Below are 19,253 nucleotides of genomic sequence, written 5' to 3'. Positions count from 1 at the left end.
ACCCCTATAAAAACTGACAAGCCCATACCCTGGGGCCTCTCGCCTTCTGAGATAGCCCACACTCTGTCTGTGGAGTGCATATCTCCCTGAATAAACCTTCTTTCTCTTTATTATGGCTTGCGCTTGAATTCTTTCCTGCGCGAAGCCAAGAACCCACACTTGGCGGCTGTCCCGGGGACTTGCCTGAGACCTGGGACGTGACCATTCTCTCCGGCCCCATTTTCTTTCCTGCAACAATAGGGCTGTAGGGAACAGAGATTCCACTCTTTTTTTTTTTTTTAAACATCTTTATTGGAGTATAACTGCTTTACAATGTTGTGTTAGTTTCTGCTGTATAACAAAGTGAATCAGCTATATGCATACATATATCCCCATATCCCCTCCCTCTTGCATCTCCCTCCCACCCTCCTTATCTCACCCCCTAGGTGGTTGTAAAGCACCAAGCTGACAGAGATTCCACTCTTAAAGGGCTCACAGGAATACTCACTTGTCCTGGGACCTTGAACAAAAGCCACAGTTTGAACCACACCGAGACCATATGGGAAGGAAACTCATTTGCTAATCCTAAGGCATCTGCTGGAGGGGCAGAACCCTGTCTGGACTCTCTCTAGGGACAGAGGTGCTCCCATGGCCCCACCAAAGCCAGGAAGGCACTCACGGCTCACATAGGGGATGGCCCTTGATGGGCCAGGGGAGATTGCATTTCTGGGACCTACTGGTCCGAAACAATCAGAGGGACAGTTCTTGGCAGGCTACCATCCTCAACGCAATGCACAGACAGCAGACTGGAACACACAACCCCAGTATCCTTGTGAAAAAAGGCCTAAATACTTGTCCTGGAGCTTCAGCCTAAGAAGTAGGCTTCAGGTTTACCACATATCTACAGGCTACAGAAGTACTCTCAGGGAACATAGGCCAGGAGACACCATCTCTGTGCTCTCCCTTGGCCTCACTACAGCTCACAAGTACCTTCCAGAAAGGAGCTCACACACTCAACTGGAGCCACAATTTTTGCAACTTTTGCCAAGGAAACACTTCCGGATCATCTGGTCTGGAGGTTAGTAGCCGTTACAATTGCAGTCTCACAGGAAGGTATATATTTGCATACCTTAAAAGCTGCTGCCTGAGGGTATAGCTTCTAATCAGCCTAATACTAGGTGTGGACAGAGATCCCTCCCTCTGGAACACTCAAAGGTCTTGGCACACCCTCAATGACTGGACCTATCAAGAATAAATCAGGCTGTCTAGACAATCACAAAGGTTCAAGAGACAACCAAAGCTAGGGCAAGTTTAAATAATATCATTAATCTCCTACACAGGCCACTCCTTCAAGACTGGGAGAGATAGCTGTTTCCCTAATACATTGAAATAAACACAGAGAGTCAAGCAAAATGAGGAGACAGAGGAATATGTTCCCAATGAAAGGGTAATGTAAAACCCCAGAAAAAACCTTAATGAAATGGAGATAAGTAATTTACCTAATAAAAAGTTCAAAGTAATGGTCATAAGGATGTTCATCAAACCCAGGAGAAAAATAGATAAACACAGTGAGAACTTCAACGAAGAGAGAGAAAATATAAGAAAATAATGAACAGAAGTCACAGTGATGAAGAATACAATAACTGAGCTGAAAAATACAAAAGAAGGGTTGAACAGCAGACTAGATGAAGTAAAGAAAGAATTGTGAGCTGGAAGACAGGGCAGAGGAACTCACCCAAATAGAGAAGCAAAAAGAAAAAAGAATTTTAAAAAATGAAGATAGCTTAAGAAACATATGGGACCCAATAACATTTGCATTATAGGGGTCCAGAAGCAGGAGAGAAAGAAAAGGGGGGCAGAGAACTTCTTTGAAAAAATAATGACTGAAAAACTTCCCCAACCTGGGGAATAAAACAGACATCCAGGTCCAGGAAACCCAGAGAGTTCCAAAAAAATATAAATCTAAAGAGACTCACACCAAAACATATTATAATTAAAATGTCAAAAGGTAAAGGTCAGACCTACTAGAGAATGGACTGGAGGATACGGGGAGGGGGAAGGGTAAGCTGGGACAAAATGAGAGAGTGGCATGGACATATATACACTACCAGATGTAAAATAGATAGCTAGTGGGAAGCAGCTGCATAGCACATGTAGATCAGCTCGGTGCTTTGTGACCACCTAGAGGGGTGGGATAGAGAAGGTGGGAGGGAGGGAGACGCACGAGGGAAGAGATATGGGGATATATGTATATGTATAACTGATTCATTTTGTTATAAAGCAGAAACTAACACACCATTGTAAAGCAATTATACTCCAATAAAGATGTTAAAAAAAAAAAGGTAAAGGTTAAAGAGAATCTTAAAAATAGCAAGATAAAAACAACTTGTTACATACAAGGGAACCCCTCTAAGACTATCAGCAGATTTCTCAGCAAAAACTTTGCAGGCCAGGAGGAAGCAGCATGATATTTTCGAAGTAATAAAAGGAAAACAACTCTCAACCAAGAATACTCTACCCAGCAAGGCTATCATTCAAAACTGAAAGAAAGACAAAGAGTTTTCCAGACAAACAAAAGTTAAAGGAGTTCATCCCACTAAACCAGCAATTGAAAAGAAAGGGCACTAATTAGTAACAAGAAAACATGAAATTAAAACTCACACTGGTAAAAGTAAATATATAGTAAAGGTAATGGATTAATCACTTATAAAACTAGTGTGAAGGTTAAAAGTCAAAAGTAGTAAAAATAACTATAACTACAATAACTAGTTAAGGGATACACAAAATAAAAAGATGTACAATGTGACATCAAAAACATAAAAATTGGGATGGGAGGAGTAAAAATGTAGAGTTTTATAATTCATTCAAACTTAACTTGCTATCAACTTAAAATAGACTCTTGTATATATAGGCTGCTATATGTGAGACTCATGGTAACCCCAAAGCAAAAACCTATAGTAGGCACACAAAAGATAATGGGAAAGGAATCTAAGCATAACGCCGTAGAAAGTCATCAAACCACAAGGGAAGAAGCAAGAGAAAAAGAAAAAACAAAAATGAACTACCAAAACAGCCAGAAAACAAGTAAAACAATGGCAATAACTACATACCTATCAACAATTACTTTAAATATAAATGAACTATATTCTCTGATCAAAAGACATAAGAGTGGTTAAGTGGATAAAAAAACAAGACCATCTATATTCTGCCTACAAGAAACTCACTTCAGATGTAAGCACCCAAACAGATTGAAAGCAAAGGGACAGAAAGTGAAGAGAAGATGTGTTTCATGCAAATGGTTACCAAAAGATACCTGGGATAGCTATCCTTATGTCAGAAAAATAGACTTAAAAAAAAAGAATATAGTAAAAGACAAAGATGGGCATTACATAACAATAAAGGGGCCAATGCAACAAGAAGATATAACATTTATAAATATCTATGCACCCAACATAGGAACACCTAAATATATATGGACAATATTAACAGTCCTAAAGGGAGAAATTGACAACAGTACAATAATAGTAACAGACTTTAATACCCTACTTACATCAATGGATAGATCATCTAGACAGAAAATCAATAAGAAAGCATTGGCCTTCAATGATACTTTAGACCAGATGGAGATATGTATATGTAGATATAGATACAGATATAGATATAGAGCATTCCATCCAAAAGCAGCAGAATACACGTTATTCTCAAATGCACATGGAACATTCTCCAGGATAGATCATATGCTAGTCCACAAACCAGTCTCAATAAATTTAAGAAGATTGAAATCATATGAAGCATTTTTTCCAATGACAATGGTATGAAATGAGAAATCAATTATAAGAAAATAACTAGAAAAATCACAAATATGTGGCGATTAAACAACATACTCCTGAACAACAAGTGGGTCAACGAAGAAATTGAAGGAAAAATCAAAAAATGCCTTGAGGGCTTCCCTGGTGGTGCAGTGGTTGAGAGTCCGCCTGCCGATGCAGGGGACACAGGTTCATGCCCCAGTCCAGGAAGATCCCACATGCTGTGGAGCAGCTGGGCCCATGAGCCATGGCCGCTGAGCCTGCGCATCTAGAGCCTGTGCTCCGCAATGGGAGAGGCCACAACAGTGAGAGGCCCGCACACCGCAAAAAAAAAAGGAGGTCCGGAGGCAGATGGCGGAAGAGTAAGACGCGGAGATCACCTTCCTCCCCACAGATACATCAGAAATTCACCTACACGTGGAACAACTCCTACAGAACACCTACTGAACGCTGACAGAAGACCTCAGACCCCCCCAAAAGGCAAGAAACTCCCCACATGCCTGGGTAGGGCAAAAGAAAAAAGAATAAACAGAGACAAAAGGATAGGGACGGGACCTGCACCAGTGGGAGGGAGCCGTGAAGGAGGAAAGGTTTCCACACACTAGAAGCCCCTTCGCGGGCGGAGACTGCGGGTGGCGGAGGGGGAAAGCTTCGGAGTAGCCGAGGAGAGCACAGCAACAGGGGTGCGGAGGGCAAAGCGGAGAGATTCCCGCACAGAGGATCGGGGCCGACCGGCACTCACCAGCCCGAGGGGCTTGTCTGCTCGGCCGCCGGGGCGGGCGGGGCTGGGAGCTGAGGCTCGGGTATCGGGTTTCCGTCGGAGCGCAGGGAGAGGACTGGGGCTGGCGGCAGGAAGAGAGCCTGAAGGGGTTGGTGCACCACGGCTAGCCCGGAGGGAGTCCGGGGAAAAAGTCTGGAGCTGCCGAAGAGGCAAGAGACTTTTTCTTCCCTTTTGTTTCCTGGTGCGCGAGGAGAGGGCATTAAGAGCGCTGCTTAAAGAAGCTCCAGAGACGGGCGCGAGCCGCGGCTGAAGGCATGGACCCCGGAGACGGGCGTGGGACCCTGGGGTTGCTGCTGCCGCCGCCGCCGCCACAAGGCCTGTGTGCGAGCGCAGGTCACTGTCCACCCCCCCTTCGGGGGAGCCTGTGCAGCCCGCCACTGCCGGGGCCCCGGGACCCAGGGACGGCTTCCCCGGGAAAGCGCACCGAGCGCCTCGGGCTGCTGCAACGTCACGCCGGCCTCTGCCGCCCCAGGCCCGCCCCGCACTGCGTGCCCCTCCCTCCCCTCGGCCTGAGTGAGCCAGAGCCCCCGAATCAGCGGCTCCTTTAAACCAGTCCTGTCTGAGCGAAGAACGGACGCCCTCCGGCGACCTACGCGCAGAGGCGGGGCCAGGTCCAAGGCTGAGACCTGGGAGCTGTGAGAGCAGAGACAGGGAAATCTTTCTGTGCAGCCTCGGAGGCAGCGGATTAAAGCTCCACGGTCTGCTTGATGTGCCCTGCGTCTGTGGAGTGCATGAATGGACAGCGAATCATCCCAAATTGAGGAGGTGGACTTTGAGGACAAGATTTAAGATTTTTTCCCCTTTTCCTCTTTTTACAACGAATTATCCCAAATTGAGGAGGTGGACTTTGAGAGCAAGATTTCAGACTTTTTCCCCTTTTCCTCTTTTTACAACGAATTATCCCAAATTGAGGAGGTGGACTTTGAGAGCAAGATTTTCGATTTTTCTCCCCCTATTCTCTTTTTGTGAATGTGTATGTGTATGCTTCTGTGTGAGATTTTCTCTGTATAGCTTTGCTTCCACCATAGGTCCCAGGGTTCTATCCATCCATTTTTTTTCAATAATTACTTTTTTATTTTTAATAATGCTACTATATTTTATACTTTATTCTATTTTACTTTATCTTCCCTCTTTCTTTTTTTCCTACCTTCCCTTCCTCCCTCCCTCCCTCCCTCCTGTCTTTCTTTCTTTCCTTCCTCTCTCCCTCCCTCCCTTCTTCCATTCACTCTTTCTTTTTCTTTCCTTCCTCCCTCCCTCCCTCCTTTCTTTCCATCCTTCCTCCCTCCCTCCCTCCTTTCTTTCTTTCTTTCTTTCCATCCTTCCTCCCTCCCTCCCTCCTTTCTTTCCATCCTTCCTCCCTCCCTCCCTCCTTTCTTTCTTTCTTTCCATCCTTCCTCCCTCCCTCCCTCCTTTCTTTCTTCCTTCCTTCCTTCCTTTCTTTCTCTCTCTCTTTCTTTCTTCTACTAATTCTTTCTTTCTACTTTTTCTCCCTTTTATTCTGAGCCGGGTAGATGAAAAGCTCTTGGTGCTGCAGCCAGGAGTCAGTACTGTGCCTCTGAAGTGGGAGAGCCAACTTCAGGACACGGGTCCACAAGAGACCTCCCAGCTCCACATAATATCAAGCGGCGAAAATCTCCCAGAGATCTCCACCTCAACACCAGCACCCGGCTTCAGTCAACGACCAGCAAGCTACAGTGCTGGTCACCCTATGCCAAGCAGCTAGCAAGACAGGAACATAACCCCACCCATTAGCAGAGAGGCTGCCTAAAAACATAATAAGGCCACAGGCACCCCAAAACACACCACCAGACGTGGACCTGTCCACCAGAAAGACAAGATCGAGCCTCAACCACCAGAACACAGGCACTAGTCCCCCCCACCAGGAAGCCTACACAACCTACTGAAACAACCTTAGCCACTGGAGACAGACACCAAAAACAACGGGAACTACGAACCTGCAGCCTGCAAAAAGGAGACCCCAAACACAGTAACATAAGCAAAATGAGAAGACAGAAAAACACACAGCAGGTGAGGGAGCAAGATAAAAACCTACCAGACCTAACAAATGAAGAGGTAATAGGCAGTCTACCTGAAAAAGAATTCAGAATAATGATAGTAAAGCTGATCCAAGATTCTATTTCCAAGATCCAAAATCTTGGAAATAGAATAGACAAAATGCAAGAAACAGTTAACAAGGATCTAGAAGAACTAAAGATGAATCAAGCATCGATTAAAAACACAATAAATGAAATGAAAAATACTCTAGATGGGATCAATAGCAGAATAACTGAGGCAGAAGAACGGATAAGTGAGGTGGAAGATAAGATAGTGGAAATAACTGATGCAGAGCAAAATAAAGAAAAAAGAATGAAAAGAACAGAGGAGAGTCTCAGAGACCTCTGGGACAACATTAAACGCACCAACATTCGAATTATAGGGGTTCCAGAAGAAGAAGAGAAAAAGAAAGGGACTGAGAAAATATTTGAAGAGATTATAGTTGAAAACTTCCATAATATGGGAAAGGAAATAGTTAATCAAGTCCAGGAGGCACAGAGAGTCCCATACAGAATAAATCCAAGGAGAAATATGCCAAGACACATATTAATCAAACTGTCAAAAATTAAACACAAAGAAATCATATTAAAAGCAGCAAGGGAAAAACAACAAATAACACACAAGGGAATCCCCATCAGGTTAACAGCTGATCTCTCAGCAGAAGCTCTACAAGCCAGAAGGGAGTGGCAGGACATACTTAAAGTGATGAAGGAGAAAAACCTGCAACCAAGATTACTCTACCCAGCAAGGATCTCATTCAGATTTGATGGAGAAATTAAAACATTTACAGACAAGCAAAAGCTGAGAGAGTTCAGCCCCACCAAACCAGATTTACAACAAATGCTAAAGGAACTTCTCTAGGCAAGAAACACAATAGAAGGAAAATACCTACAATAACGAACCCAAAACAATTAAGAAAATGGGAATAGGAACATACATATCAATAATTACCTTAAATGTAAATGGACTAAATGCTCCCACCAAAAGACACAGATTGGCTGAATGGATACAAAAACAAGACCCATACATATGCTGTCTACAAGAGACCCACTTCAGACCTAGAGACACATACAGATTGAAAGTAAGGGGATGGAAAAAGATATTCCATGCAAATGGAAATCAAAAGAAAGCTGGAGTAGCAATTCTTATATCAGACAAAATAGACTTTAAAATAAAGACTATTAGAAGAGACAAAGAAGGACACTACATAATGATCAAGGGATCGATCCAAGAAGAAGATATAACAATTGTAAATATTTATGCACCCAACATAGGAACACCTCAATACATAAGGCAAATACTAACAGCCATAAAAGGGGAAATCGACAGTAACACACTCATAGTAGGGGACTTTAACACCCCACTTTCACCAATGGACAGATCATCCAAAATGAAAATAAATAGGGAAACACAAGCTTTAAATGATACATTAAACAAGATGGACTTAATTGATATTTATAGGACATTCCATCCAAAAAGAACAGAATACACATTTTTCTCAAGTGCTCATGGAACATTCTCCAGGATAGATCATATCTTGGGTCACAAATCAAGCCTTGGTAAATTTAAGAAAATTGAAATTGTATCAAGTATCTTTTCCGACCACAATGCTGTGAGACTAGACATCAATTACAGGAAAAGATCTGTAAAAAATACAAATACATGGAGGCTAAACAATACACAATAACGAAGTGATCACTGAAGAAATCAAAGAGGAAATTAAGAAATACCTAGAAACAAATGACAATGGAGACACTACGACCCAAAATCTATGGGACGCAGCAAAAGCAGTTCTAAGGGGGAGGTTTATAGCAATACAATCCCACCTTAAGAAACAGGAAACATCTCGAGTAAACAACCTGACCCTGCACCTAAAGCAATTAGAGAAAGAAGAACAAAAAACCCCCAAAGTTAGCAGAAGGAAAGAAATCATAAAGATCAGATCAGAAATAAATGAAAAAGAAATGAAGGAAACGATAGCAAAGATCAATAAAACTGAAAGCTGGTTCTTTGAGAAGATAAACAAAATTGATAAACCATTAACTAGACTCATCAAGAAAAAAAGGGAGAAGACTCAAATCAATAGAATTAGAAATGAAAAAGGAGAAGTAACAACTGACACTGCAGAAATACAAAAGATCATGAGAGATTACGACAAGAAACTCTATGCTAATAAAATGGACAACCTGAAAGAAATGGACAAATTCTTAGAAATGCACAACCTGCCAAGACTGAATCAGGAAGAAATAGAAAATATGAATAGACCAATCACAAGCACTGAAATTGAAACTGTGATTAAAAATCTTCCAACAAACAAAAGCCCAGGACCAGATGGCTTCACAGGCGAATTCTATCAAACATTTAGAGAAGAGCTAACACCTATTCTTCTCAAACTCTTCCAAAATATAGCAGAGGGAGGAGCACCCCCAAACTCATTCTACGAGGCCACCATCACCTTGATACCAAAACCAGGCAAGGATGTCACAAAGAAAGAAAACAACAAGCCAATATCACTGATGAACATAGATGCAAAAATCCTCAACAAAATACTAGCAAACAGAATCCAACAGCACATTAAAAGGATCATACACCATGATCAAGTGGGATTTATTCCAGGAATGCAAGGATTCTTCAGTATACGCACATCAATCAATGTGATACACCATATTAACAAATTGAAGGAGAAAAACCATATGATCATCTCAATAGATGCAGAGAAAGCATTCGACAAAATTCAACACCCATTTATGATAAAAACCCTGCAGAAAGTAGGCATAGAGGGAACTTTCCTCAACATAATAAAGGCCATATATGACAAACCCACAGCCAGCATCGTCCTCAATGCTGAAAAACTGAAACCATTTCCACTAAGATCAGGAACAAGACAAGGCTGCCCACTCTCACCACTCTTATTCAACTTAGTTTTGGAAGTTTTAGCCACAGCAATCAGAGAAGAAAAGGAAATAAAAGGAATCCAAATTGGAAAAGAAGAAGTAAAGCTGTCACTGTATGCAGATGACATGATACTATACATAGAGAATCCTAAAGATGCTACCAGAAAATTACTAGAGCTAATCAATGAATTTGGTAAAGTAGCAGGATACAAAATTAATGCACAGAACTCTCTTGCATTCCTGTACACTAATGATGAAAAACCTGAAAGTGAAATCAAGAAAACACTCCCATTTACCATTGCAACAAAAAGAATAAAATATCTAGGAATAAACCTACCTAAGGAGACAAAAGACCTGTATGCAGAAAATTATAAGACACTAATGAAAGAAAGATGATACAAACAGATGGAGAGATATACCATGCTCCTGGATTGGAAGAATCAATATTGTGACAATGACTCTACTACCCAAAGCAATCTACAGACTCAATGCAATCCCTATCAAACTACCACTGGCATTTTTCACAGAACTAGAACAAAAAATTTCAAAATTTGTTTGGAAAAACAAAAGACCCCGAATAGCCAAAGCAATCTTGAGAACGAAACACGGAGCTGGAGGAATCAGGCTCCCTGACTTCAGACTATACTACAAAGCTACAGTAATCAAGACAGTGTGGTACTGGCACAAAAACAGAAAGATAGATCAATGGAACAGGATAGAAAGCCCAGAGGTAAACCCACGCACATATGGTCAACTTATCTTTGATAAAGGAGGCAGGAATGTACAGTGGAGAAAGGACAGCCTCTTCAATAAGTGGTGCTGGGAAAACTGGAGAGGGACATGTAAAAGTATGAGATTAGATCATTCCCTAACACCATACACAAAAATAAGCTCAAAATGGATTAAAGACCTAAATGTAAGGCCAGAAACTATCAAACTCTTAGAGGAAAACATAGGCAGAACACTCTATGACATAAATCACAGCAAGATCCTTTTGGACCCACCTCCTAGAGAAATGGAAATAAAAACAAAGATAAACAAATGGGACCTAATGAAACTTCAAAGCTTTTGCACAGCAAAGGAAACCATAAACAAGACCAAAAGACAACCCTAAGAATGGGAGAAAATATTTGCAAATGAAGCAACTGACAAAGGATTAATCTCCAAAATTTATAAACAGCTCATGCAGCTCAATAGCAAAAAAACAAACAACCCAATCCAAAAATGGGCAGAAGACTTAAATAGGCATTTCTCCAAAGAAGATATACAGACTGCCAACAAACACATGAAAGAATGCTCAACATCGTTAATCATTAGAGAAATGCAAATCAAAACTACAATGAGATATCATCTCACACCAGTCAGAATGGCCATCATCAAGAAATCTAGAAACAATAAATGCTGGAGAGGGTGTGGAGAAAAGGGAACACTCTTGCACTGCTGGTGGGAACGTGAATTGGTACAGCCGCTATGGAGAACAGTATGGAGGTTCCTTAAAAAACTAAACATAGATCTACCATATGATCCAGCAATCCCACTACTAGGCATATACCCTGAGAAAACCATAATTCAAAAAGAGACATGTATCAAAATGTTCATTGCAGCTCTATTCACAATAGCCCGGAGCTGGAAACAACCTAAGTGTCCATCATCGGATGAATGGATAAAGAAGATGTGGCACATATATACAATGGAATATTACTCAGCCATAAAAAGAAACAAAACTGAGCTATATGTAATGAGGTGGATTGACCTAGAGTCTGTCATACAGAGTGAAGTAAGTCAGAAAGAGAAAGACAAATACTGTATGCTAACACATATATATGGAATTTAAGAAAAAAAAATGTCATGAAGAACCTAGGGTAAAACAGGAATAAAGACACAGACCTACTGAGAATGGACTTGAGGATATGGGGAGGGGGAAGGGTAAGCTGTGACAAAGCGAAAGAGAGGCATGGACATATATACAGTACCAAACGTAAGGTAGATAGATAGTGGGAAGCAGCCGCATAGCACAGGGAGATCAGCTCGGTGCTTTGTGACCGCCTGGAGGGGTGGGATAGGGAGGGTGGGAGGGAGGGAGACGCAAGAGGGAAGGGATGTGGGAACAGATGTATATGTATGACTGATTCACTTTGTTATAAAGAAGAAACTAATTTTTAAAAAAGGTAAAAAAAAAGATAAGAAACTTCAGATAAATAAACATGGTTCATTTTTTAAAAAAATGCTTTGAGACAAACAAAAATGGAAACACAACATACCAAAATCTATGGGATTTTGGCAGCAAAACAGTTCTAAAAGAGACGTTCATAACAATACAGGCCTACTTCAAGAAACAAGAAAAATCTCAAATAAACAATCTAACTTTATACCTAAAGGAACTAGAAAAAGAAGAACAAATAAAGCCCAAAGTCAGTAGAAGGAAGGAAAAAATAAAGATCAGCGCAGAAATAACTGAAATAGAGATGAGTAGATATACATACAACATAAGAGCACACAAAGGTTGAAAGCAAAAGCATGGAAAAAGACATATCAGGCAAATACTAGCCAAAAGATAGCTCTTGTACCAATATTAATATCATCTAAAATTAGGGTAACTATATATAATTTATTGTATAAACCAGCACACCTTTGAGAATAAAAGGTATTATTAAGAATTACAACAGGAAAAGAGAAATAAACCAAGACTTCTGAGGCAAATCAGGATTTATGGTCAGTCATCCAATACAAAATAAATCAAAAAGTATTATTAAGCATGAGGAAGGTCTCTAAAAATGATAATTCCCCAAGAATATGTGAAACAAAAAGTGATAGAAATATAGGGAGAAACTGATCATACCCACCTTCACAGTGGAAGATTTCAATACAACATTCTCAATCAATGATAGGTCAAGTAAACAACCAACAACAAAAAAATCTGCAAGAATGTAAAAGATTTAATCATCTAAAAAAAAAAAATAGAGCTACACACCCAAACCTTAAAGAAAATATTTTGTTAGGCACACATGAAACATTTACAAAAACTGATCATATACTAGGCCACAGAGAAACCCTAAACAAATTTCAAAGAATAGATATCACACAAACCAGATCTTCTAACCACATGCAACTGAGATAGAAGCTAATATAAACAAAAATAGTTGCATATTTGCTGGTAGGAGTATAAACTGATGTAAGAGCATTGGAGGAAAGTTTGGCATGTCCTCCTAAAGTTAGAAATTCACATCCACAGTTTCTCTTTTAGAAACATACTTGAAACTCTTGCACTTGTAAAACCAGCAAAAGTATACAAGAATGTTTAGAGCAGGACTGCTCTCAATAATAAAAACCTGGAAACAACACAAATACTCAAGGAAAAATGGGGAAATAGATTATGGTTGGGTTCATTTTCTCCTGATGAATAACAAATTACCACAAACGTAGTGGCTTAAAACAATACCCATTTACTGTCTCTAAGTTCTGTAGGTCAGTAATCAGGACATACCGTGGCTGGGCTCTCTGCTCAGGGTCTCACCAGGCTGGATCAAGGTGTTGGACAGGGCAGCCATCTCATCCGAGGCTGGCATCCACTTCCAAGCTCCCTGGTTGTTGGCAAAATTCAGGTCCTAGTGGTTGTAGTGCAGAGGCCCCACTTTCTTGCTGGCTGTCAGCAGGCGCTGTTCTCAGCCTCTAGAAGCCACCTGTCACAGGGCCCTCTCTACAACATGACAGTCTTCTTCTGCAAATTCCACTGCAGCTTTCCATCTCTGACTCCAGACCCAGATTTAAAGGGCTCTTGTGAGTGGTCCAGTGCCCTTTCTTAAGATCTGATTTGGGACCCCAATTATATCTGTAAAATCCCATCACAGCAGCACCTAGTGTTTGATTAAATGATGTGTGTGCACACCAGGGCCTAGGAAGCTTCATGGCCCTCTTAGAAGTCTGCCTTCCACAATGCTCTGTTCATGTGATGAACACTATATAGCTTCCAATGGAATGAACGCAGTCACCTGCAACAGTGGGCATGAGCCTTAGAAATTTAACGTCATATGAAAAAAATATAGTCCCAAAAGACTCTCAATTAAAAACAACTCAAATTTTAAAAATGCTTTTAAAGGATTACATATAGATGCAATGGAGTGATATAAAAAAAGAAAACAACGAGATGGTGGACTGGATTCTGGATGCCCCAGCTTGGGGAAGGCAGAGGGTCAGGGAGCTGAAGAGTTAGATGTAGGCTATTGTTAGGGGGGTCTAGATTGGGGAGGGAAGAGGGTAAGTGGGTCCATAGATGTTATTATATTATTTTAAATAACTAACTTATACTGTGCTGTATGTCAATTAGAACTTAATAAAACTGGATAAATAAATAAATAAATACTAAAAATAAAATAAAATAACTAATCTGAAGCAGGACAAATATGGACCAGTGATGAGAGAACGTAATGTACTGAGGATTATGATTAATAATTTCTATTCTGTGTACCTGAGGTCTAATTACAAATGACGAAGAAAAAAGTACTTCTTAAATGAAAGAACATATTATGGAATTGAAAACTGTATTCCCTCTAGGGCAGGCGAAGCCCTTGGGTTCCAGATAGCACCAAAGAGGCAGCGACGGATTTCTTCAGGACAAACTCGTCACCCTGGAAACCTTCCAAAATGTAAGTAGAAATTAGCATTTGTTCTTAGAAACGCCTCGTCTGGACATATCTGGGGAGATCACCTGACACTTCCACCCACTCAGACCTCAGGCTTCCTGGTTTTCTGTTGCCTGCACCTCCCAAGTGCTGCTAGGTCCTTTACACCAGCCTTTAAACACGCTCAGGGCTCTCCCACTTGCGGGAGAAAAAGGGTAAGAATGAAGCAGGACCTACACCCCACACTTGCAACACCAGCTCCCTCCCACGCTTTCCCAGCAAAACTTCCTGCGAACAAGTCCCCTACCTTCTTGGTCTCAGTCCTCAGCCCATGCTTTCGCCCTCCCAACTGGACAACACGTGTGCTCCACCAGGTCACAGGCAACTAACTGCTCAGCCCTTAACTCTCCTGACATTTCGGTGCCCTTTGCCTCTGGACCACTTCCTCCGTGCATCCTTTTCCCTTGGCCGCTGCAACAGCTCCCTGCTTTTTCTGTCATCTCCATGACCCTCCTTTCCTGTCTCACCCACAGGCTCATCTTCCTCTGCTGTTCTGTACGTGTTGAGGTTGCTTGTGGCTCTGTCCTCACCTCCCTGGGCCCTACTCCCTACTCTCTCTGGAGTAGCTTATCTGCTCTCACAGCATCAGTTGCCATTTGCACACTGCTGGTCTCCAAATCCTTCCTTGCAGCCGAAATCATCTTCACCCTGGGTGCATAGAACCAATTCCCTCCTGGAAACTTCTTCAATGACCCCCATACTTCCAACTCTCTCTGCCCCAAACTGTCCTCTCTCCCTCTTCTTAAGAGGGCACTAATCCCATCAAGAGGGCTCATAGCGTTTGTCTTGGAGTTGCTCACAGCTTTCCCTCTGTGGACACGGACTGAATTCTCCCTGCGTCGTTGCTTCCCAGGGACGCACGGGGACCTAGGTGTGAGCCCAAGGACATTGACCTGCCCTTGCCAGCCTCATATGAGCTACCTGCCGTTTTGGGCTACTCCCGTAGAAAAGCGGGGTCTCCTGGGAGTCCAACAGCTTTCTCTGCACAGAGGTCTCCCAACAGATGGTCATGGGCCATTGGGAGACTTGGGGCACGAGAGAAAACAATGGGGTTTAGGGTTTTTTTTTAAAAAATCAACCTACATTTATGTAGTCACACACTAGATGATATTTATTAATGTATATGTAAAATTAATTCATTGCCACAATACAAAGTCTCAAGAGACTTCAGGAATCACATGGTCTATCAGACACGTTCTAGATGAGAAAGTTGTCTCAAATCCCCTCATTTCTCTTTTTCTTTCCTTTCAAGCCCTGGTGGCACCCATTTCTCAAGCAAGCTTGGGGCATGATCTCGACTGCATTCAATTGCAGTGGCCACAAGGCCCTGGTACATACCCCACAAGGTGAGGGTATGGGTAGGGCCAAGGTAAAGGGCAATGCTGGCTTAAAAAGCGGGGGAAAGAGGAAGGAAATGAGTCATTCTGAGAATCAGAAGTGGGGAAAGAGTCACGTGCCTGTGGCTTAGTCCCTTAGCTGAGGTTGGGGTGATGGGGGCAGCCACTCTTCATTGAGCACAGGGGAACGAGGTGCAAAGGCTGCAATGCCCTGAACCGCTATTAGTAGAGACAGCTTGCAGCTGAGTTGAAAGAAGCAGCTCCTCGCTGCTTCTTTACTCCACATGCCTGGGCTAAGGAGGGCAGCTGCACAAAGAGAGGCTACATGTGGTCAAACTGCAGTTGGGGGTTTCTCAGTCAGAGACTCAGGGGAGGAGCTGACTCCAGCATTGTCCCCCATGCAAGTCTGAGGGAGCACTCATAGCTTATCATGAGCACAGCACCTAGAATCTTAGCCTGGAGCCACCAAGTGCAAGTTAGAGCTAAGCCTCTGACCTCAGAAGTAAACTCGACCAATGAACTGTTCATGCCAGAGTTGAGACCAGAGGCAGTTCTTGGACTCCTAATGTGGCCACCCCCAGGAGAGGAGAGAGGTGTAGGGGTGTGGATTTTATGAAGGGAAGGGTCAAACCCCTATCAATACTCTCTTCAGTCCAGAGGAATTCCTTCACAGGTCCCCTCCCATTATGAAGTCTTTGATATACGAGAGTATTGTCCATACACTTATTTTCAGCAGATGACTTTGCCACCTACTTCCTGCAAAAAGCAAAAGTTGTCCAACACTCTCTTATCTTTTGCCTCCAAATCTACCCTCTCTCTGCCTTCCTTTCTCCTGTTACAAAAGGCAAAACATCCCCTCTACCTAAGACCAGCCCCTCCAGTGTTCCTGGATTCCCCTCTCTTATCTCAACAATTTCACTCTTGCCTTTATCTCCTCTCTTCCCCATGATCAATTTACCACTCTCTATAGGACCATTCTCAATAGATGGTGAACATGCATAGTAATCTCCCATCTTAAAAATACCCATCCTTTAAAACAACGAGATACCACTACACACCTATTAGAATGGCTAAAATGCAAAACACTGACAGCACCAAATGCTGGTGAGGATGTGAAGAAGTGAGAACTCTCATTCCTTGCTGATGGAAATGCAAAATGGTGCGACCACTTTGGAAGACCATTTGGTAGTTTCTTACAAAACTAAATATAACTCTTAAAATATAATCCAGCAATTGCACTCTTTGACATTTACCCGTGAGTTGAAAATGTTCACACAAAAGCCTGCACATGGATTTTTTTAAATTAATTAATTAATTTATGTTTGGCCGTGTTGGGTCTTCGTTGCTGTGCACGGTCTTTCTCTAGTTGCGGCGAGCGGGGGCTACTCTTCGTTGCGGTGTGTGGGTTTCTCATTGTGGTGGCTTCTCTTGTTGCACAGCACGGGCTTTAGGCACGCAGGCTTCAGTAGTTGTGGCACATGGGCTCACTAGTTGTAGCTCGCAGGCTCTAGAGCACAGGCTCAGTAGTTGTGGTGCACGAGCTTTGTTGCTCCGCCACATGTGGGATCTTCCTGGACCAGTGATTGAACCTGTGTCCCCTGCATTGGCAGGCAGATTCTTAATCACTGCACCACCAGGGAAGTCCAACATGGATGTTTATAGCAGCTTTATTCATAATGGCCAAAACTTGGAAGCAACCAAAATGTCTTTCAATAGATGAATGGATAAACAAATTGTCGTACATCCATACAATGGAATATTACTCAGCACTAAAAAGAAAGGTACTATCAAGTTACAAAAAGACATGGAGAAACCTTAAATGAACATTGCTAAGGGAAAGAAGCCAGTCTGAAATGTCTATGTACTGTATTATTCCAACTGTATGTCCTGCTAGAAAAAGCAAAAGTATAGAGATAGTAAAAAAGATCAGTGGTTGCCAGGGGCTAAGGAGGAGAAAATGAGGAACAAATAGATGCAGCACAGAGCATTTTTAGAAACTAACTCTGTGTGATACCGTAATGGTGAGTACATGACATTATACATTTGTTAAAACTCATAGAATGTACAGCATGAAGAGTGAACCCTAATGTAAACTAGGCACTTTAGTTAATAACAGTGTATCCACATTGGCTCAGCAGTTGTAACAAATGTACCACACTATTACAAGATACTAATAGAGGAAACTGGAGGGAGGGGTAAGATGGGAACTCTCTGTACTTTCCACGCAATTTTTCTATAAATCTAAAACTGCCTTTAAAAATTGTCTATTGGGCTTCCCTGGCGGCGCAGTGGTTGAGAGTCCGCCTGCCGACGCAGGGGACGCGGGTTCGTGCCCCGGTCCGGGAAGATCCCACATGCCGCGGAGCGGCTGGGCCCGTGAGCCATGGCCGCTGAGCCTGCGCGTCCGGAGCCTGTGCTCCGCAACAGGAGAGGCCACAACAGGGAGAGGCCCGCGTACCGCAAAAAAAAAAAAAAAAAAAAAAAAAAAAAATTTTAGTCTATTAATTAAAAATTAAAAATCCTCAATGGCCCATGAATACCCACGGCCCACCCTGGCTCCCACCCCTTTCCTCTGCTGACTGTCACGGCAAAACGTCTTCAAAGTTGTTTCCTCTCCTTTCTCACCTCCCAGTTTTGTTCCTAACCCTCTCTCCCTGTGTCGGTTTGCTACTGCTGCTGTAAGAAATTAGTACAATCTCAGCCGCTTAAAACAGATGTATTATCTTACAGTTTTGGAGGCCAGTCCTAACCTCAAGATGAGAGCAGTGCTGTGTCTTCTGGAGACTGTAGGGGAAGGTCCATGTCCTTGGCCTTTTCTAGCTTCTGAAGGCCACCAGCATCCACTGGCTCCCGGCTCCCATCCTCCGTCTTCAAGGAAAGCATCTTCCAATGTCTGGCCTCTCCTTCTGTCCTCACATCTTCTTTCTCTGACTCTGACCCTCCTGCCTCCCTTTTATATAGGCCTCATTATTACCCTGAGCCCACCCAAATAATCCAAGATAATCTGCCCTTCTCAAGATCTTTAATCACATCTGCAAAGCCCCTTTTACCACATCAGTTAACATAGTCACAGATTCTGGGGATCAGGAGGTAGACATCTGTGGGAGCCATTATTCAGCCTCTTCTCTAACTGGGCTCCGCTGAGACAGCTCTTATCAAGAGATTACCGGCAGCCTCGGAGTGGCAAAGCCCTGGTCACTAGATAGTTTTACTTAACCCCTCAACACATTCAACAGAAGTGATCAAGAAATTCTCTTCTCTCAGCTTCCATGACATCCAGCCTCTTGGTTTCCTCCCAACCACAGTGACCATGTATGACTTTTTTTTGCTTGTTTTTTTGTTTGCCTTGCTTCCCTCCTGGCCATCTAAACATTGGTGAGACCCAGGGGCCCGGTCCTCATCTGTCTTCTCCATCTGCTCTTTAGGTGACCCCACACAATTGATTATTTAACATTTCAGCTCTATGCTGATGATGTGCAAATTTATAATTCCAGCTCATACCTTTCCACAAAGAGCCAAAATTGTCTTACCTCGCTGCTTCCTTCTTGGTACATCTTCAATAAAATTTTACTCTTAAACAATCTCACAGTTACAGAAAAGTTGAACTACAGTACAGAGACCTTTATCTCTGAACCATTTTCTGGTGCCCTCATCACCCCTAAAAACTTTTGTGTTTATTTCCTACAAACAAGAACACACTTCTATATAAACTACGATAC

Source organism: Mesoplodon bidens, assembly GCF_964165515.1.
Source record: "Mesoplodon bidens genome assembly, chromosome: 5".
NCBI classification, from domain to species: domain Eukaryota; kingdom Metazoa; phylum Chordata; class Mammalia; order Artiodactyla; family Ziphiidae; genus Mesoplodon; species Mesoplodon bidens.
Note: the sequence above shows the minus strand (reverse complement) of the source record.